Source organism: Lynx rufus, unplaced genomic scaffold (genome assembly GCF_022079265.1).
Source record: "Lynx rufus isolate CCGP_SWC_20201006 ecotype Redwood Valley unplaced genomic scaffold, mLynRuf1.p SCAF_2, whole genome shotgun sequence".
Lineage (NCBI taxonomy): Eukaryota > Metazoa > Chordata > Mammalia > Carnivora > Felidae > Lynx > Lynx rufus.
Genome location: NW_025814834.1, coordinates 27622932 through 27639520, shown reverse-complemented (window position 1 = coordinate 27639520; position 16589 = coordinate 27622932).

Genomic DNA, 16589 nt, shown 5'->3' with positions numbered 1-16589 from the left:
GGATTTAATAGAGGTACCATGCACAAATCACCATCTGTATAAATATGCCAAACAAAAATCATAATACTCATGGCAGTTTTATCACGTCAGTAACAGAGAAGGCACTCATCAGTCTCTAGTCCCACACTTGGTTATCACTATAGCAATGACACAACAAACTAGCATTAAACCAGAAGTGTCCCCCGTGCCCAGAACTGATATCTAGATAATTATTTTTACCCTTATCTACAATTTTTGTTCTAGAAAAAAAATACTTAAAGATGGAAAAAATAAAACTTAGTGGTTAAAAAATTTATTTGAGTATTACTTTGGATGAGAATTTCCATCTCCTATTGTGTATGTATATGTACACCTATTTGCCTATATACTTTTTTTAACACCAACCTCACCATGCTGTGTGATGTCTTATCCAATTTAGCTTTCTTTTCACAATGGAATGTTTGTAATAGTGAATTTATTTTCTTAAATTGATTTTTGAGGGAGTCATATCCAGCACAATACTAACTGTCAGATTTGATTCACTCAAGTCAGATCTTACCTAGCATTAAGGTTTACTAATAATTTCAGGGATACAATCAAAAGGCATTGGCAGAGACTTCAAGAGCAACTCTTCAGATCTTATCTTCCTTGATTAGACACCCACTCACTGGTGGTGGTGTCTCAATGTAAGGTAAAATTTATTATCTCATATAGTGGCAACATTTAGTGTTTGAAACTTACCTATTTTATACCCTAGTCAGCTAGCTATTATGACATTTTCTAAGGTGTCATGCCCATAAATCCACACATCTTAGTTTTGTTTATCATAAATGATCCTAAAGTTGGGACCTGCAACTAAGATATATTTTATCAGGCTCTTTTAATTGTTCCTCTGGTTATGCTAATAATGTTAACATAATTAGTCTAACTGCTATGATGTCAATTATCAGCATGTTTATAAAGAAACTACACTAGGCCATCTGCCATCTTTTTTTCTCAAGAAATCCCCTCAGTATTCAAGAAAGAAATGAATCATTGGTCAGTGCTTCAACCTTTTTTCTACAATGCCATTCACAAAATTAATGGGAGCACTATTTTCAGAAAAGTAAATTCCTGTTTATAACTACAACTTTTCACCAAGATTTCCTTAAATCCTACCAACTCTCCAATCAAATTATAATTAGTTAAGCCATTAAACCATTTTCCAGGGACAGTATGTAATTTTATGTTAATTAATTATTAGAAATTAACATATCTTAAAATGTGAAAGCAGATGGAAATGAAATGATAAAAAAGTAGATCATGATTGATCATAAGAAATATTGAGGCTTTGCTAATGAGTTTAAAATGACAGATTCTATTAAGTTATTGTAATCAGCAAAATAAAGCTATAGAATAAATCAGATTAACTAGGTACAACCCTAAAATTGGATGCAATATTTACAACATGTTTATGAAAATTGATTCTGATTAATGTCAAAAAGCTATAATTACAGATTCAACATTCAAAATAGGTAAATCTTACCAATTCACAGGGCAATGTTTAGCTCTTTGAGTACTGTCCTACACTAAACAATATTACATTGAATTCTTCTTTTCTTTTATCCTTGAAACTTTTCAAACAGTAAGGGAAATCAACAGGCAGAAAGCAAGTTCCAAGTTCTAGCCACATGCTGCCTTCTCCTAGCAAATGATTCTCAATCCTGGTAAAATATAGGCTATTAAGGCCTCTACTTAGCTATACATATCCACATAACTCACTGCTCTTTACCTCACAGGTCCATCTTACAGGTTGGGTGTGTGAGAGTTATGTGGTCTCATAAAACAAATGAGGAAGTATTTTCCCTTTTTCGATTCTCCGGGAGAATTTGCGTAGGACTGTGTGAAATTATTTCTTTTTTATATATTTGAAGAGATTCCTCTGTGAATGAGAAACTGGAGCTGAAGTTTACTTTGTGGAAAAGTTTTGAAATTATAAACTCAAATTCTTTAGTAGATTAAAAATATTTAGATGTTTGTATCTTTTTTGGCAGTTTTAGAAATTTATTTTTCAAGGTAATTTTCCTTTCATCTAAATAGTTGAAATTGTTGATAAATAGCGTTTTATTCATTCCTTTTAAAGACTTTTTCATGTCTGTTGGATCAGTAATGATGATGCCTTTTATATTTCTGCTATTGGTAATTTGTATTTTCTCTCATTTTTCTCCTTTGGTTTGCTAGCACTTACGTATTTTGTTAAATTTTTCAAAGAACCACATTTTTATTGAGTTTATCTTTTTTATTGTATATCTAGATTTTTTTCTATTGCATATATGCTTTCTATCTTATTGGTCTCTGTTCAGTTTTTAAAATATCTCTTTCCCTTTATATACTTTGGGTTTAATTTGCTCTGCTTTTTCTAGCTTATGAGATAGAAGCTTAAATCATTGATTTTTCAACTTTTCTTCTTTTTAACACGTACATTAAGAACTAAAATACCAAAAAATCTAAAAAATCTCTAAATGCTGTTTTAACTGAATTTTATGATAATACCGTCTATTTATCATCACTTAGTTTTAAATATATTCTAAATTCCATTATGATTGCTTTGTTGATCTAATTATATAGAAGTGGGTTGCTTAATTTTCAAATGTTTGGAAAATTCCCTGAATCTGTTAGCCCAAGGATTTAACTCAGAAAGCTATTTTCTAATCCTCAGAAAGTATTTTCTCCTATTATTCTTAATGATTATGGTGCTTTGTACCCAATTTGTAATGTACAAATAGATACTTGCCACTGTCTCTGAAAGGTGTCTAATAACTGAACGTCCATAGGACTAAAACAAAAATTTCATGCCAGAGATGGCTCATTGAACTTGTGGATTTCTAGCGATGGTTGTTTGTGTCTTCTTTTCCTGTCTCTCTTGATTTACTCAGTCAAGAAAAAATAATACCAACAAGAACAAATGAAATTTCCAAAATGAAAAAAAGTAACTTTCATAAAGAAGAATTGAATGTGTCAGAAATAATTAAAACATTTTTTAATGTTTATTTATTTTTGAGAGAGAACAAGAGAGCAGGGGAGGGGCAGAGAGAGAGGGAGACACAGAATCCGAAGCAGGCTCCAGGCTCTGAGCTGTCAGCAGGAGCCCACATGGGGCTCAAACTCACGAGTAGTGAGATCATGACCTGAGCAGAAATCAGATGCTTAACTGACTGAGCCACCCAGGTGCCCAGAAAAATTTTTTACTTCAATGAACATGTAACAATGATGAAAGATTCTGATTTGGCTCCCATTACTTATTCCAGCTCTATCCCTAATTATTCTATTTTAAATCAAAATCCTTAACTACATCCTTTTTGTTCATTTCAAAATCTTTGTTAACATGGAGAAATAAAAATGATTTCCGTCACTTACCCCATTAATAATAACATTTTATATAAAACAAAATCCTTGAAAGAACACAAAAGAGAGTTTAGACTATATCTTAGAATGCATCTTTAGAATACATGTTTTGCACTTTATGTCTTTAAAAGCTCATCCAAAAACTTTTGGTATTCATGATTACCCAAAGCTATGGAATGAGAAGGCATTTTCCATGGGTTTTTCTCTGGCTCTGCTATGTTTTAGCCTTGTGTTCTTGCAAACATAACAAGTCCGGAAAAAAGAGCAGCAGGACTCATGCATTTCACAGTTGCATTTAATAACCTCTAACAGAATTTCTTTCTGTTTCTAAATCAAGAACTTTGGGCTATGCTGATTGATGTGGTCTTAGTGCCCAAGGGACACTGCTTGCACAAGGAGATACAATAATGTTTCTGTTGAATTGGCAATTGAGAATAGCTGGTAATTTTTGAATTTTTCATGGCATTGAACTATAAGTCCAAAAAAAAAAAAAAAGAGCAAAGGGTTACTGTGTTGGCTGGACTGTTTGATCCTGAAAATTGTAGGGAAATATGGCTGCCACAAATGAGATTGTAGGGAAATTCATATCACATCAAAGAGATCCCCTTGGGCATCTCCTAGTACTGTCTCAACCATCATAAAGGTTAAAGAATAGTGACAGGAAATCAATGCATACAGCACAATGTAGCTAGGATTTATACTTATCTATAATTTCTTCTTTATTCTTAGGTTTATATATATATATATATATATATATATATATATATATATACCAATTTATTTAATGTCTTTCTTTCCTCTAACATTTTATGTACTCTTCAGCTGATGTCAGTACTGGTTATCTTTATAACTTTGTACATTTCTCATTATCAGTGTGTAATCATTACTAAATTACAAGAGGCATGACAATCACTTGGAAATAAAGGCAGAAATTGTTAGGAATTTAGGTCTCCCCTCTTTGGGAGATAGTAAACAATTTGCATTTGTATGTGGGATGGTTGCATAATGTTGAGTGGAAGCACATTGTAGTTATTGCTGTTTAGAACCTTTCAACCTTAAGTTGAAAAATCAACTCTTCATACTCTGCTCCCAACATGTTGGTGGTAATAGGTTAAGTGTGTGAAATCTCCATTTGGAAAAGAAGATAGAAAACACACAAAGACTCTTCCAGAGCACACATTGGCACTTGCTAACACTGCTAATGAAGGAAGCTCTGGGGATGTGTTTGATACTTTTTTGACTGAAACTGACCATTCTGAAAATTACCAGCATTCTGACCAACTGCTGCTGGTTGACACAGCCTATCTTTAGATGTGTTAGTTCAAGATGGCTCCTCTAATTTGTAAATTTATATGTAAATTATGTACTTAAGCCAAAAATAAAAATTACAACTGCTGTTCTAGTGTAAATATTAACATAATGAGACACCAGTTCCCAACAGCACCTGTAGTAGCTTTTGGATCAGAGGATGGCCCCTGAGTGACATTCAGAGGACTCCTAGAGGGCATCGATAGTTTAGGCATGAGCACTTAGACAGCTGTTGCCTTTGTTCTGCAACACATGCTCCTCTGTATCTTGAGTAAATGTTATGCAGAAAAAATATTCAGAAAAGGAACAAACAGCAGGGGGAAAAAAAGGTAGAGATGCATGGGTCCAGGTGGCCAAACAGCTCTTGATTAGCACATAGAATGCTGCCATCTCAAAGTGACGATAAAGAATAATTTAGGCAGATATTAATGTGTTTTCAGTGATCACCCCGGCTACTGTAGCCGCTGATGGAAATTGCCTTTTTCTGACCAGCATAGCAATTTAAAGCTCAGTGGTTATAGTTTAGCAGTAGTTCAATAACGTGCTTCAAAATGGCCCATCATAGCATTCATGTTTCCAAGCAACTATTTCTATAGCAGGGTTCTACCAACCTATGATTAAATAAATTAGTCCTCTCTGCATATGAGGGCTGAGTAATAGCCTTTTGGGAAATTTGAAATTCACGAAAAATTTTGCATCCTGATTCTTATTTTGGCACTTTATTAGTTTCATCCAGTTTGCATTTAAGATATTAGAAATTCAGGTGTGTTACATGGAGGGGAAAACACACATATGAATTCCAATTAAAAATACCAGCAAAGGGGCAAGAAGTGAGATAACTGGCTATGTGGTGATTAAAACATGTTTTGGTTTCATATGCGTATGCACAGAGTTTAGGCAGAAAGCAGTGTTTGATTAGCTGCTTTTGGACTGTGAACTATCGGACTTTATTTTTATTTATTTATTTATTTATTTATTTATTTATTTAATTTTTTTAAACTTATTTTTTTAATTTTTTTAAATATGAAATTTATTTTCAAATTGGTTTCCATACAACACCCAGTGCTCATCCCAAAAGGTGCCTTCCTCAATACCCATCACCCACCCTCCCCTCCCTCCCACCCCCCATCAACCCTCAGTTTGTTCTCAGTTTTTAAGAGTCTCTTATGTTTTGGCTCCCTCCCTCTCTAATCTCTCTCTTTTTTTTTATCAGACTTTAATAGTGTAGGTAGATGAGCCATAACTTCAGGTCTCCCATGTGCATATCATTCTCAGACAGGAAAGCTTGGGAGAACACTTTGAAGTTGAATCAGCCAGTAACGGTGTCCATGTCAAAGTTGACAATGAAATGAGGAATGAAAAAATAAATAAATAACTATAAGACTTACTTGGAATTTTGTGCTTTGTGATAGTTGCCATACCATATTTTTTCATGAGTCAGTAAGGTTGAATGGAACCCCAAATTAGTATGAAGAAATTACTAAAGCAAAAAAACCCCAAAAGGTAGAAAGGTATGGGTCAAGGTGGCTGAATGGTTATCAAACTGTGAATAATCTAGGCAGGTATTAGTGTATTCTCAGTGATTGCCCCGCGTTGCTGTAGCTGTTGCTAGAAATGACCTTGTCCTTAACGTCTCACAGATTGAAGCTTGGTGGTTATAGTTAAATAAAGTGCTTAGTGCTTCCAAATAATGTTTTTGAATAACCTCAGTTTACAGGTGAGAGAAACTTTAAAGTGACAAAGTAGAAGAACAAACTAGACTGCAACTCAGTTCTTTCAGGGAAGGAAGAATATTAACGAGAGGAATGGAACAATAAATGAATCCTAGAATGTCTGGGTAATAAAACCATATCTGAAATAATGTAGTAATGTATTTACAGCATTTTTTTAAAGAGATCATGCATGTGCAATGTTATCTATGTATAGAACAGATACAACAAATTTTCTTTATTCAGCAGCACATAAGATTGCCGGAAGTAAACAGTTTGGAAGTTTGATTTCACCTAACTTCTTATACTCACTGAGAATCGATGATTGATAAAATAGGAAAACAGTGTTACACTGAGAAATTGAAGTACTTCCCCCCAAACCTTTGATGCATTCCATACTAAAGTGTTTGCATACTTAGAAATTATTCACTTTTTCCTCTGTGCCTCTTCCTGAACCCAGAGTGGGTCCAATAATCCAGGCAAGGAAGGCAATGCAAGCAGATGGCCTGGGTGACTATGCATCCTTACCCAGGGCACTAGGAGAGAGAGAATCTGTTTTTTACTTATCTAGAGATTCTACTTTTTAGGGCTTTCTGCCCAGTTATGATGCTGGAGAAGATCAGGTGAAACAAGGAGGTTCTAGAATTACCTGACTTGAAACAACGCTGACTCCAAAAAAAGTCTATGGAAAAAGACACAAAGTTCTCTTAAGCACCAAAGTCAAGTTATCATTTATATCCATTAGTCATAATGTTTCTCTTTATAATGTCATTTTGCATGTGGAACAAATATCTCCCTAATTTCTTCAGATGTTTCCGCAGGCTTGAGTTATCGATACCACAGGTAGCCCTTTCTGTAATCAGTGCATATTTCCTGTGCATGTAATTTTTCTATATATAAACTCATTCCTCAAGGAGGTTAACTGGGAGTAGAGAGTGTAAAAGGTCACTTTGATTTAGACATTCAGCCCTCCCTAGGATAAAATAAATTCTTGGTTTCTTTTGCTCCTGGAATTAAGAAAATGGAAAACATTTTATATTCCTGCTAGCTTTCTTCTCTACTTCCTCCTCCTCCTCCTTCTTCTTTTCTTTTCTTTTCTTTTCTTTTCTTTTCTTTTCTTTTCTTTTCTTTTCTTTTTTCTTTCCTTTCCTTCTCTTTTCTTCTTCTTCTTCTTCTTCTTCTTCTTCTTCTTCTTCTTCTTCTTCTCCAGGTTCTCTCTCTCTCTGTTTAGGTTATTCATTCCTCATAGTCATCCCTAGTCCTATTGGTCATCTGTTTTACCTACTGAGTGATTTGGGCAGATGGCTTTTTAGCATAAAGGGAACAATAACACCTGTCACTGGCTGCAATTTTGACACATTCAGAGACCATCAAAAGTTTGATAAAAAAAGAGGAAGTAGACAGTAGGGAAAATTCAGTACTGTCTGATAATGTCACAAGCAGCCCAGAGAGGAAAAAGTATAGAGAGCAAGGGCATAGGCAGAATGGTTGGGTTCTAAGATGGAGAGCAGAAGGTGCCTGAGAGAGCAAGTCGGCCAATATTTTCTACTCAACCTACTCACCTATCATGGCATAAATACTTTGTTTCACAGTTGTCTTAGCTCAGGCTGCCATAACAAAACACCATGGACTGAATGTTTTAAGCAAAAGAAATTTATTTTCTCACAGTTCTGGAGGCTGGAAGTGTAAGATCAGGGTGGTAGAATGATCGGGTTTGGGTGAAGAGCTTTCTTCCTGGCTTGTAGATGGCTGTCTTCTCATTGTGTCCTCACAGAGCAGAGAGCACAAGCTCTCTGGTATTTATTCTTATAAGGTCACTAATCCCATCTAATAAGGCCCTTACTCTCAAGACCTCATCTAAACCTAATTATCTCTCAAAGGCTCCATCTCCAAATACCACCACATTGGGGTTAGGGTTTCAACATACGAATTGGGGGTGGAGAGGGCCACAACTCAGTCCACAGCAAATGTTTTCCAACTATGCCATAAAGAAGAGATGTTCAAAAGTACAAATGAGAAGAAAATTTACAATCTTTATCCAAATGCTCTCACATCAGGTCAAGAACCAAGCTGAAAATGTGTTTTGTGAGTCGGGGAGTGGAGATTGTCCCAGCATCTCACTGCTTGATGACACTCATAATTTCAGGGACCTAATTCAAAACAAGGAAACTCTGTGTTTCCATGTTTACACCAGCACTGAAATAAATTCTTGAAGCTGAGTATTTAAACATGATTCAGGTGTACTCATTAAATAAGTTTATTATTCTACAAATGTTTTTCCCACGCCTTGGTTAATTTTTTCATGTGTTTAACTTTTGCATTCTGTTTTTTGCATGATAATTAAATTACTTTGCAGAAAGATACACAAAATTTACTAGTAAATTATTAAGATTATTAACTATTTTTGATGACTAATGAAGCTTTGCTTCATAGGTAGAATGATAACTGGGACGTTTTAAAATTTTTTTTTTTCAACGTTTATTTATTTTTGGGACAGAGAGAGACAGAGCATGAACGGGGGAGGGGCAGAGAGAGAGGGAGACACAGAATTGGAAACAGGCTCCAGGCTCTGAGCCATCAGCCCAGAGCCCGACGCGGGGCTCGAACTCACGGACCGCGAGATCCTGACCTGGCTGAAGTCGGACGCTTAACTGACTGCGCCACCCAGGCGCCCCTACTGGGACGTTTTAAATGCCGAATTATATTTGGTTATTTAGCTTTTGGAATATAATGAGAATTTCTCATCTTATTTATAAAAGCCTATACATTATGGAAACTTATAGAAATTCTTAAATTCTTCACTCTGTAAAAGTATTAACATAGAATATCAAATAATATCAAAATAGGATATGATGTGTGTTAGTTATCGTACCTAAGCTTTTTTTTTTCATTTTTTTTAACGTTTATTTATTTTTGAGACAGAGAGAGAGCATGAACAGGGGAGGGTCAGAGAAAGAGGGAGACACAGAATCTGAAACAGGCTCCAGGCTCTGAGCTGTCAGCACAGAACCCGACACGGGGCTCGAACCCACGACCGGGAGATCATGACCTGAGCGGAAGTCGGACGCTTAACCAACTGAGCCACCCAGGCGCCCCTATTGTGTCTAAGTTTTAAAACTTGGTTTCTGATTTCACCTCAAAGTTGTATTCATTACAATGATCAACTGTCATGAAATCTCCATGATTCGGCTTTTGTTTAACCATGATTTGTTTCCGGACTCTGTGCTGACAGTGTGGAGCCTACTTGGATTCTCTCTCCCCATTCTCTCTCTGCCCTCTCCTACTTGTGCGCTCTCTCTCTCTCTCTCAAAAAATAAATAAACTTTAAAAAGTATATTAAAAGGGGCGCCTGGGTGGCGCAGTCGGTTAAGCGTCCGACTTCAGCCAGGTCACGATCTCGCAGTCCGTGAGTTCGAGCCCCGCGTCAGGCTCTGGGCTGATGGCTCGGAGCCTGGAGCCTGTTTCTGATTCTGTGTCTCCCTCTCTCTCTGCCCCTCCCCCGTTCATGCTCTGTCTCTCTCTGTCCCAAAAATAAATAAACGTTAAAAAAAAAAATTAAAAAAAAAAAGTATATTAAAAAAAAAAAACATGATTTGTTTCTATGTAGGAATCAACCCGTCTAGCAATATTCTCCCAGTAAACTAACATGTGGCTAAAATAGAAGAGAAGAAAAATGGCTGGCAGAAGGATGGCAGTCTTACGTTGTCCCTTTTCTAATGAAGCAGGCACAGCTGTGTATGCAACAGCCATGCAGCAAATGAGGTATTATTCTCATTAGTGTTGTGCTTCTATAGCTTTTACGACATTCTCCTCACTATCAGTAGATCATAAGAATTCTAGGAATTACAGCCAAGCAGTATATTAAAAAAATACAAGGAAAAATAGAAACTTGTGTTGCTTAGTTTATTTTGAACTTAAAAACAGGGCAGATCTTACGGTTCCAGGTAGGATAGCATAGGTTGTGACAGGCCAAAGTTCCCACTGCAACAACTAAAAGAAGCTGGGTGAATTATAAAAATATTTTAAAAGGCCTAAGAATAAAATAGAAGCAATGAGGACTCGATGAACTAAATTCCAGACAGTGGAGAATCCTTTCAGATTGAGCTGATAATCACAATTGTTTCCTGAGGACATGTACTCATTCTGGTGGGAGCTCAGACTTGGAATCTGCATAGGCAGATTCTCACAATGTATCATCTTGATTCTTCTGTCTGCTTCCTTTGTGCCCGATCTAAAGTGGTGCTGAAGTTAAGAGAATCTACCTATCCTGACTTGGTCAAATCTGTTTGCTGTTTCCATGTACTCTGTCAGCACTATAGCCACAACCTTTCTGTGTGTGTGTGTGTGTGTGTGTGTGTGTGTGTCTGTGTGTGTCAGAGAGAAAGAGAGAGAGAGAGAGATTTTATTTGGATGTAACTGCTGATCAATGTCCTGTTTTAAGAAACTATCATTTTAATGTCATTTTACAATATTTGTACAATATAAAATACACTGCTCTTATTTGAGATGTTGAAACATGGATGAGTCAGTTATAATGATCACAGCCAAATCAAACTTCCTCGTGATTAACTATCCACATTCTTTAGGAAAAAATACATTTAAAACCACAGTTGTTAGTATGCTTTTGGCCCTGAAAGATTTGTTGCAGTGAAATGGCTAAATCTTCACTAAAGGAAATAAAAATGACTATGTTCAAGTGAATATGGTGGAAGTTGTGAATTGAAATGTGCCTGTTGACTAGCCTCAGATTTATTTGAGTCTAGCTTATGTCTCCTGAATTTTGCATTGACAATTCCCACCTCCAGAAACTCTGACCACCAGGTCTAGGCTACAGCCTGGTTTTACCAGGTGACCCCATATTATCCTGTTACAACAGCACACTTTGAGACATTATTCAAGTGTTTTCGTTTCAAATGTTTTCGACTGAATGCGAGACATTTCACTGGTAGAATTTTCTTATGATAACTGTGGTACTAAAGGTAAACCTAAGTAGTTATGTCTGAAGTTTTTTTTTTTTTTTTTTAAATTTTTTTTTTCAACATTTGTTTATTTTTGGGACAGAGAGAGACAGAGCATGAATGGGGGAGGGGCAGAGAGAGAGGGAGACACAGAATCGGAAACAGGCTCCAGGCTCTGAGCCATCAGCCCAGAGCCTGACGCGGGGCTCGAACTCACGGACCGCGAGATCGTGACCTGGCTGAAGTCGGACGCTTAACCGACTGCGCCACCCAGGCGCCCCTGAAGTTTTAAAATTAAACTCCTACCTATCTAACACTGTGACCCAGGAGAAGAAATAAGTAGCAAGGTCTAAAAGGTAAAATGATTATCTAAGGAAGCCCAAGGCCAAGTAGGAAAGAAAGACAGACCATGATGTCAATGCCGAATAATATATGCTCCAGTACAAAAATCTTTGAGATGTCATGTATATTTCAAAAATAAAAATATAAATATGATACTTTCTGTCTATATTGGGTGAGGGAAATTCAAGTGAAGAGAAGAGACATCTTGTGGTGGACATGTCAGCATTAAGGATAGCTTCATTGAGAAGATGAGTGTGTCCTTTAATATTTTTTTTAAATTTATTTTTGAGAGACAGAGTGTGAGTGGGGGAGGGACAGAGAGAGAGACAAAGAATGCAAAGCAGGCTCCGAGTTGTCAGCACAGAGCCCAACGCAGGGCTTGAACTCACAAACGTGAGATCATGACCTGAGCCAAAGTCTGACACTTAACCAACTGAGCCACCCAGGGACCCTGTGAACATGTCCTTCTAAGTAAGATTCTTCAGAAGAAAAATAGTGATGTTTTGTTTTGTTTTTGTTTTTGTTTTTACAAGCCATGGTGTATTATCATCATCAATACAGATAAATTATACTTCTGTATATGTATATACGTATTAATGGATGATGGGTGAATTTATACTAAGGAAATAGCACAGTATGGGGCATTTCTGTTCATGGTAAATTTTTTCACCCTGGGAAGAATATTTCTGCTGGGATATTATAAAAATGCTATTATGCTGTCAGTTGATTCATGACAAAGGAACCAGTGTGATAGAGTGTGAAAAGGAAAACTGTGTTGCTGGACCAACTGAATATCCATATGGAAAAAAAAAACTATCTTCATCCTCTATCTCACACATACACAAAAATTAATTTGGGATGGACCAGAGACTGAAAAGCAAAACCATAAATCTTTCAGAAAAAATAAAATAGAATAACCTTATGACTTGAGAATAGGCAACATTGTCTTAGGACACACACTTTTATGTGTGGTCACTGTTGCTTTTATGAGGAGTGGGAGTAGACTGGTAGAAAATGTACTTTAGCATTCATAAATAGAATTTGATTTCTTGATGTCATCCTTTTCTATTTTTTTAAAGTTTATTTATTTATTTTGAGAGAGAGCGAGAGAGCAGGGTAGGGGCAGTGAGAGGAGAGAGAGAATCCCAGTCAGGCTCTGCTCTGTCCAACGTGGAGCTCCGTCCCACAAACCATGATATTATGACCTGAGCTGAAACCAAGAGTCAGATGCTTGACCAACTGAACCACCCAGGTGCTCTGATGTCATCCTTTCTTAAACAAATAACGAGCAATTTAATTGGTTTAATTAGTAAGATGATAAAAGATATTCACTTTTGTATATAATTGATCATCAGATTCCTTGGGAAGAATGTTAATCAATCTCTGGAGAATTTTAGATGAGCTACAATAGAGCTAAACCCCACACTGAGTTCATATAAAATGTTTCAAAGGGAATTGCACTTCCATTGTCAGAAATAAACATTTATTGAATATTTACTGTATTACGTGAAGAAAGGTGTCTGTATTTTAAATGATGACAAACTCAGCTTTAAATTATTATGAAATTATGGTTTTAATAAATTGGAACTACTCAATTACACTTCTAAGTTTTACTTCTTTATTGCTGTGTATGACAAGAAGCACAATAAATAAATGTTATTAGTGTAAGGCCTAAAGCATTTCCTTAAAAAGTGAAAAAAAAATAAACATTTGAAGACCAACTGTTTCAATATAAATAGTTTTGTTTTCTTAACAATTTAAATAGTGGTTTCTCTTGCTTACAGAAATTCAAGAAAACTTAAGTAATATAAATTATGTCTCTGTAGAGATATTGATATGCTCTATGGCAAAATGATATTACTTAACTAAAACAGTTTAGCTATTTTATTATAGTTTATAATTGTTTCATAAAAATCTTACAAAACAAGGTCAGAGGAAAACAATGTGTGTGTGTATATATATATATATATATATTTATAAACTCATTTTATCGTGTGTGTGTGTATGTGTATATACACATACTCATATACAATGAGTTTCTTCATTGGAGAAAGATGATTGGAAAATTTGGAATACTTACTACATTATGGTCTGAACTATGATGCAGCCATTTTTGAAAAGAAGCAAAATATTTTTAAGCTAGACCACAAGATGATCAAAATTACTTGTGTAATGATAATATAATCAGAAGGCAAATGTCACACCTTACAATACAATATATTTTCCTTCCAAAGAATAGGTTCCTTTGGAACGCATTTTGACAAAATATGTCAAAAACCTTCAAAGGACTTAGATCCTTTGACACTGTAATTTAACTTCTAGTAATCTAGCCTGAGGAAATATTGAAAACATGAGGCATTTAAAAGAAAGGGGAAAAGGGGGAATCTGCATAAAGAGATTTAATTTCTAAGAAAATAAATGGAAAATAAGTTAGTACAATGGGATGTGGCCATTAAAAATTATGAGGCTAGGGGCGCCTGGGTGGCTCAGTCAGTTGAGTGTTCGACTTCAGCTCAGGTCATGATCTCACGATTCATGGGTTCGAGCCCCACGTCAGGCCCTATGCCGACAGCTCAGAGCCTGGAGCCTGCTTCGGATCCTGTGTCTCCCTCTCTCTCTGCCCCTCTCCCTGCTTGCACTGTGTGTGTCTCTCTCTCAAAAATAAATCAACATTAAAAGAAATTATAAAAATTTTGAGTCTGAAGAGTTTCTAATGGATGTGAACTTTGTTTTTGGTATACAGTTAGCTAGAAAAAAAAGCAGCATACACACTTGAATATAATTTGTAAACCAAACTGTTTGAAACCAAAATAAATTATTCATAGAAAAAGGTGAAAGGAAATAAAATGTTGACAGTTTTTTGTTGTTGGTGTGAATTTGGGAAGTTACTGTACTTTTTTCTTTGTATGTTACACATTATGTCTATAGAGAGGTTTTATTTTTAAAGAATTCACAACAATGTGTAAAAAATCATTGTTCAAGAAAAAAAAAGGAATATTGCAAATGTAGCCTATGCTTTCGACTTCTTTCTTTCCCCAGCATAACAGGGAGAAATTAGCACAAAGGCAGACTTTCTAACTTCTAATTCTTTCTCTCCAGCAGGAGCTCACTGAATATTTCTCCATCATGTACACTGTTGGATATGCCATTTCTCTGAGTTCTGAAGCTGTGGATTTTCTCCTTATTGGTATTTTGGGTGAGCAATTGCCAATCAATGTCTTTTCACAATGGGACAAGTTTTGTTTTTTATTATAGAGAAACTAAAAGTTCTCAGGAACTGCTGCACAACAAAACATCTCACCAAATTGCTTTTAGTCAGTGTATTGTTATTCCATTATTTCACTTGAGAAACAAACCCTTATTGCACAGACTTCCGCGTTTAGCCCAGATGGTGTAACGGACCATTTACTCTCCTGCCTGAAACAACCACAAAACTAGGCAAAATATATGAAGCAATAGTTTTTAAGACAATAGACACCAGGCAATAAAGGACAGTGATGTCTGGGAGATGAGACTCATCCCCAAGTGAATTTTGTACCATTGGGCAGAAATTTGACCTGAAATACAGAAAAAGAAACATATGTAAAACATGCACATAAGTAATACAATATACAGTGTCAACTGCAGTGTTATTTATTTATTTATTTATGTATTTATTTATGTATTTATATATTTATTTCAGGCATTCAAACTTTTGTTCAGTTCATAGCAATGCAGAAGACAAGCTAGGAAATGTATGAATGAATGTCTATGACTTCAATAGGTCTGCTTTACTTAGTAAACTCAACTATTTCTGTTTTAAAATTGTCTCTTTCTAAACACTTAAGTAATTTGTGTTTTCAGTTCTGGAAATGGGAAGTCATGTTAGTATGTTCACTGAACAAAAAAGTAATGTATATGAGGACTGGTATTTTTGCAATCAAGCATTAGTAGTAGAGTTGGACCTATTTGCCAGGTTATTAGGTATATTCTATAATACTTGTTTTTTTTTTCTAAAAAAATTTTTAATGTTTATTTATTTTTGAGAGAGACAGAGTGTGAGTTGGGAAGGGGCAGAGAGGCAGACACAGAATCCAAAGCAGGCTTCAGGCTCTGAGCTGTCTGCACAGAGCCCAATGCGGGGCTTGAACCCACGAACTGTGAGATGATGACCTGAGCTGTCGTCAGAAGGTGAACGCACTGAGCCACCCAGATGCCCCAATAATACTTGCTTTTTTTCAAAATGAAATTCATGAATTCTCTTTTCTTTACAGACTTAGATCTCTATATTAGAAATTAATTGCTCTGAGCCAACTCTTGACTGTTAATGCCTAATTTGTAAAGGTCCTTTAAATTCCAAAGGTATTTATGCTAACTCTAAGCTTTTTTTCTTTTTTTTTTTTTTTTTTTTTTTTTTTTTTTTTTTTTTTATTTTGGGGACAGAGAGAGACAGAGCATGAACGGGGGAGGGGCAGAGAGAGAGGGAGACACAGAATCGGAAACAGGCTCCAGGCTCCGAGCCATCAGCCCAGAGCCTGACGCGGGGCTCGAACTCACAGACCGCGAGATCGTGACCTGGCTGAAGTCGGACGCTTAACCGACTGCGCCACCCAGGCGCCCCTAAGCTTTTTTTCTTGATTCTATTTAATTTTGTATACTCACAAGAAATACATTTCAACAGGTTTTAAAAAAAGAAACTAAAACTTCTCAATTTTCCTTAATGAAGAATGGACAATGTGAAAAATTCTAGTTTTAACATTTAGCTTCTTTTTTATGATTGTTCTCTTTGACCATTATTAACTGATACTGAACAATTCTGAGATATTTCTTGCTATTTTACTATAAAGTAGGGTTAAAATGAAAGAAGAGTGGGGTCACGTTGAAAATAGTAATGGAAAGAGAAAAGGTACGAGTGAGACCTCCATCTCCA